This window comes from Palaemon carinicauda, chromosome 41, assembly GCF_036898095.1.
Source record: "Palaemon carinicauda isolate YSFRI2023 chromosome 41, ASM3689809v2, whole genome shotgun sequence".
Taxonomy (NCBI): Eukaryota; Metazoa; Arthropoda; class Malacostraca; order Decapoda; family Palaemonidae; genus Palaemon; species Palaemon carinicauda.
This window is the reverse complement of record NC_090765.1, coordinates 20,240,162-20,246,535: the sequence shown is the minus strand read 5'-3', so window position 1 is coordinate 20,246,535 and position 6,374 is coordinate 20,240,162.

Genomic DNA, 6,374 nt, shown 5'->3' with positions numbered 1-6,374 from the left:
TGTATAGTTTTAATGTTTTCATCATAGATGCCCTGATGAAAGCCATTAGTTATTGGCTGAAACAGCTGCTGGAAAAACGTGACTAAATTATGTAGCACAGTAAACAAATTCTGCCTTTTCCTTCAAAACTCTAGCCCAAAGGCTAAGGATAGGTATACAAGACCAGAGGTGTCTTCATAACTGATGCCTCAAGGCCATTAGCATATGTATAAATTATGTGTGTGCATTAATATATATATATATATATATATATATATATATATATATATATATATATATATATATATATATATATATATATATATATATATATACTGTATATATATATATATGAATATATATAATATATATATATATATATATATATATATATATATATATATATATATATATATACTGTATATATATTTATATATATATATATATATATATATATATATATGTGTGTGTGTGTGTGTGTGTGTGTGTGTGTGTGTGTGTGTATAGGCTATATGCGTGTCTGTGTACTTCATTATTCAGTATGTGCAAATTTCAAGATCATAGAAGGTAAAATGGACATTATGTTAAATGACAAATAACGTCTTGTGACCCTTGAAATTGATAGGTATGAGAATGTTACAATATATGTTTTTGGTTCAGATATCCCTCATTTTCACCCTTCGCCAGTAGCATATGTCTGAATTGTCCTAGTGTTAAGCATACTGAAAATTAATTTACACTACGTTATGCTTAGTGGCCTATATGGAGAATGAATTTTCTTCCCTGTTTCCCAGTACCGAATTCACGTAATCAACCATTTATTGAAAATATGTATAGGCTTTCGGTAAAGAGCACTCCAATTGATGCACATTTTTAGCTGTAATCGTACAATGAAATATCGTTGTGCATTTGTATTTACCCGCGCTTAGCAGCATTGGTTCCCAAAGTCAGTTGGTCTATGAATGAATGAGAAAATTAATTTGGTGTTAACTTTTACTACACTCTCTATAAAGTATTCATTGATTACCTAAGCAAGAATCTTTAAGAACTGAAGTAACGGCTGAGAATACAGTACAATACAACGAAAACCACCCCGACTAAAAACCTTTTATTTTGTTTTGATTTTAATGAATTATAATAACTTTAAGCCTAACGATTTTAAAGAAAAAAATAAACTTGTATTACAACTCAAAAGTGTATTTTACTAAGGCTAAAACTATCAAATTAATAAACAAAAGACACTTCCTGTTCCTACTGTTTTATGATATCTAACACCCTTCACTGCCAGACGTATTTGTAAGTTGTTTTACGCATCATGCTGTACGACATTACGTAACTGTGGTCCGACAGTTGCATGGCAGCGCTTACTTCTCTCGTGTTGTGTATATAAGCCGATTTTATGAGAATGCCAACATGGCATATAATGTAAGTAATTTAGCACATTCTTCTTATACCTGTGAAACAACTGAGCTGTTTAAAGATGCCCCGTAAATATGATTTTAACAGCTATAAGCGCCATTAAAAACGGGAAGTTCTTTTCGGCTCTACCAAAGCGTTTGTTGTTAACGTGAGGAGAGTGTTGGCGGGAAGTTCAATTTAGGAGCCCAGCTTCCTTTTTTATCAAAATGGCATTGATGTATTATGAAATGTTGAATGAGTAGGTAGAAAAACTAATGGTGCTTATGGACTAAGGAAATGTATTATCAACGTACAAAATGCGTTTTTAATGGGAAAATACTTTTATGATATAATTATACATATAAATATATTCCACGAATTTTTTTGTAATACTTTTGCTCAGAACAAATATTTAAATTTTGTTTTTATATTCTTTGTATTTTTAAGTTTTTTCTTTATAATGTGGTTAAATCAACTATTTCATAAAGGTCCCATTGATGATAGCAAAAGAAACAGATTTACACTAATCTGAGCATATATGTACCAGTAAAAAAAAAAAAAAAAAAAAAAAAAAAAAAAAAAAAAAAAAAAAAAAAAAAAAAAAAACTCTGAACATTTATTTTATCAGATGATTGCAATCAATTGACTTGTAGAGCACCATCCACCAGCATAGGTTAACCAAGTTTATACACACACAGGTGTTCTGTTGTTTACTTTAGATTCCTTTACGAATGCCAATATATAAGTAGTATTACTTCTCTAAGTGATAGTTTATATGAGTGAAGTCATCAGTGGAGTCGCCATTTATGCATTTTCCAGAACTTTGATCAAATATGGTCTAATATTTTGATGTTCATTGGCAGTGTTGACAACTTGGCACACCATCTCGACAGTTGGCTGAACCAAGTGAGTGGTGTCACTGCCCTGCGGGTTAATAAGTCTCTGGCTGGAGACAGTCTGACAGATGAAACATGTGTTATGGATAGGCATTGAGAGGAGAGCAATAATATTTACTTGTAACAGTTCGGCAGTCTTGCGTAGTAAGGGAATGTCTGTTACTGTCAAGTTTGTTAGTTTAGTCCCACGACCAAGCCTTGCTCCCACCCTAATAGTTTCACAGGGCAAGCTCTTTCCTCATTTACTGTGGAATATCAAATCTCGACATTGGCTACGATGTACTGCTATATTAGATTAGTTGCAAAGCTGGGAAAGGGGCAAATTGCTTGTACTATCACAATAACTTAAGGACACTTAGAGTAATTACAAACGTGTAATTGTGTTAGTTCTAGGATTGTACGAATACGATAAAGTGTGGCTGGAAAAAAGGTTATAATAGTGATTGCCTATGGTCAAACAGGAAAAAGATCCGTAATGAAAGAAATTTTGTATGGAATTCGGAATTTCTTAGCTTGGATGGGATAATATAACAGATTGGTTTTGTCGATCGATTTCTTTGGAACGGTAGGTGGCAGATAAACAGATGGCGTTGTTGAAATTAATGAGAATGGAGAGTTTAAAAGTCTAGTGGAAGTTCTATAGGAAAAGAACTGGATTCATTCTACGTTTGAAAAAAGTATTGCTTTATGGTAAATATAGAGCAAATCGTGTTAGCAATAGCATTGTTTCTTTTCATAAGGTTACGAAAGATGTTGACTTCTGTGTCAACTATTATTGGAATGGCATTGATGTCGTTTCTGAAGAGGTGATAGTTACTACATACATACATATACCAAAGGCACTTCCCCCAATTTTTGGGGGTAGCCGACAACAACAAGAAACAAAACAAAAAAGGGGACCTCTACTCTCTACGTTCCTCCAGCCTAACCAGGGACTCAGCCGAGTTCAGCTGGTACTGCTAGGGTGCCACAGCCCAACCTCCCACATTTCCACCACAGATGAAGCTTCATACTGCTGAGTCCCCTACTGCTGCTACCTCCGCGGTCATCTAAGGCACTGGAGGAAGCAGCAGGAGTTACTGTATTATAGTAAAAAAGGGTAGTGTTATAAATAGAGAAAAAACAGCCGTTTATACTGTTGGCAAAGTAAATACGTCAACTACAAGTTTTTCATTGTAAGTGTGTCTCAGGCAGAGCTTTTATATCCTTTTAGTGTATGGGTGTACAATCCTTGAAATACGATGCGATACTGTACATTCCCTTTATCTTTCATTTCGTCCTTGATTAATGTTAAATAGGATTTTTTAACAATAAAATATCACAATGTTACACTTGAATGCTTCAACGACAGTGATGGAAGACAGTTTTCTAGTGATTAAATCATATGTTTACCTATATATAAGATAAACAGTAGATAAACCACATACCATCAAGAAACTGTGAGGATGTAATTTCTTCCCACGTACTGTGAAAAGTGATGGCACAGAGCAGATGTTCTGATGATTTCTTTGGCAAATATGCATTTAAAAGAGAGAAAAAAAGGAATTTCTTTGACATTTATGCGATCTGTGTATCTCAATTTCATAAGTTGTCAATTGCGTTTAATGAGGTTTTATTGGTATATTGGTTTGTTATTTTTTTTATGAAAGAATGTGAAAAGATACTTCTCTGGAAATATTTAAAACAAATTCTAGACAAAAGTAACTTTTCTGGAGTATTATTATTATTATTGTTGTTGTTGTTGTTGTTGTTGTTGTTGTTGTTGTTGCTGCTGCTGTTAATGGTGGTGGTAGTAGTAGTAGTAGTAGTAGTAGTAGTAGTAGTAGTAGTAGTATCATCATCATCATAATTTTCTCTCTCTCTCTCTCTCTCTCTCTCTCTCTCTCTCCTCTCTCTCTCCTCTCTCTCTCTCTCTCTCTCTCTCATGGTTTTATATCTTTCATTTAGTCTTTGATTAATGTTAAATAGGATTTTTAACAACAAAATATCACAATGTTACACTTGAATGCTTCAACGGCAGTGATGGAAGACAGCATGTTAGTAATTAAATCATATTTTTACCTATGTATAAGATAAACAGCAGATAAACCACATACCATCAGGAAACTGTGAGGGTGTAATTGCTTCCCACTTAGTGACTGAAAAGTGGTGGCACAGAGCAGATGTTCTGGTGATTTCTTAGTCACATATGCATTTAAAAAAAAGATCGTTTTTATATTTTTTGATCCGTGTATCAGTTTCATAAGTTGTTTTTTACGTTTAATGAAGTTTTATTGATATATTTGTTTGCGATTTTTTATGAAAGAATGTAAAAAGTTACTTCTCTGGAAATATTTAAAACAAAGTCTTGACAAAAGTAACATTTCAGGAGTGTTATTATTATTATTATTAGTAGTAGTAGTAGTAGTAATAGTAGTAGTAGTAGTAGTAGTTGTTGTTGTTGTTGTTGCTGATATCGGTGGTAGTAGTAGTAGTAGTAGTAGTAGTACCATCATCATAATTTCTCTCTCTCTCTCTCTCTCTCTCTCTCTCCCTCTCTCTCTCTCTCTCTCTCTCTCTCTCTCTCTCTCTCTCTCTCTCTCTCTCTCTCATAGTTTTATATTAGAATTTAGAATTATGAAATGATATTGAACTTTAAGAATGTGCAGTGTAATGAGTCTGCTGTATATTGTTTTCATGAAGCAAACGTGTATATTGGTAGAAATCAAACAAGTACCGTACTTGTCCTTCTATGCACTCATTCACAATGGGATAAAAAAGAAAAAAACCCGTTCAATAGAAACTCAAACCTTTGTGTCTAACACTTGTGGCTCTAAATGTTACTATCTTTGCCTTGCCTCAGTTTCAACGTTCATTCAAAAATAAGATTCCTGGTTGAGCCTGTAAATCCTAGAATTGCGGATCATTTTAGTCTCGGTAAGCTAGTTTCTGATATACATTATAGGTTCCTGGTTCCAGATAACTTATTATTATTATTATTATCATTATTATTATTATTATTATTATTATTATTACTTACTTACTTACTTACTTACTTACTTACTTATTAAGTTACAACCCTGGTTGGAAAAACAGGATGCTATAAGCCCAAGGGCTCAAACTGGTAAAATATAGCCCAGTGATGACAGGAAATAAGGAAATAAACTATAAGAGAAGCAATGATGAATTAAAATAAAATGTTTTAAGAACAGTAACATTAGAACAATTCTTTCATAGATAGAATATAAAAACTTAAAGAAAAACAAGAGGAAGAGAAATAAAATAGTGGAAGACTACGGAACAGAGGCTATAGCACTACCCAAGAATAGAGAACAATGGTTTGATTTTGGAGTGCCCTTCTCCTAGAAGAGCTGCTTATTATAGCTAAAGAATCTCTCTCCCTTACCGAGAAGAAAGTGGTCACTGAACAATTACATTGCAGTAGTTAACACCTTGAGCGAAGAAGAATTATTTTTGTAATCTCAGTGTTGTCAGGTGTACGAGGACTGGGGAGAATGTGGAAAAATTTTGTCAGACTACTCGGTTTTGTGGAAGGAGAGGAAAAATGAGCCGTTACCAGAGAGAGGTATCCAATGTAGTACTGTCTGGCCAGTCAAAGGACCCAATAACTCTCTAGCGGTAGTATCTCAACGAGTGGCTAGTACCCTGCCCAACCTACTAGTAGTAATAATAATAGTAGTAGTAGTAGCAGCAGCAAAAACAGTAGTAATAAATGTAGTTTTAGTAATATATCTTATAAGCCCATCAATTGTTAGTTTCTATGGTTATATTTCATTGATTTCTATTGCATTTTACAAATGGAAAATAATCAAATAGAAATAAAATGCATATCTAATGAATTAGGAAATTATTTAATATAATAATAATAACCACAACAAAAACCATATTTTTATAATAACAGTTCACGGAAAGTATCATTAACAGATATAGACAAAAATAACTTATATTTATACCTCATTATGAGAACGTACAAGTGTTGTCAAGGGAGAGTTAACATGTCGCTAAAGATATATATTTTTTGTTTAACTGATAAACATCTGCATGTGTAGGTATCATTTCCTTTTGTTATGTCGTTTTATAAGAGCGAAGTTATATATAGAA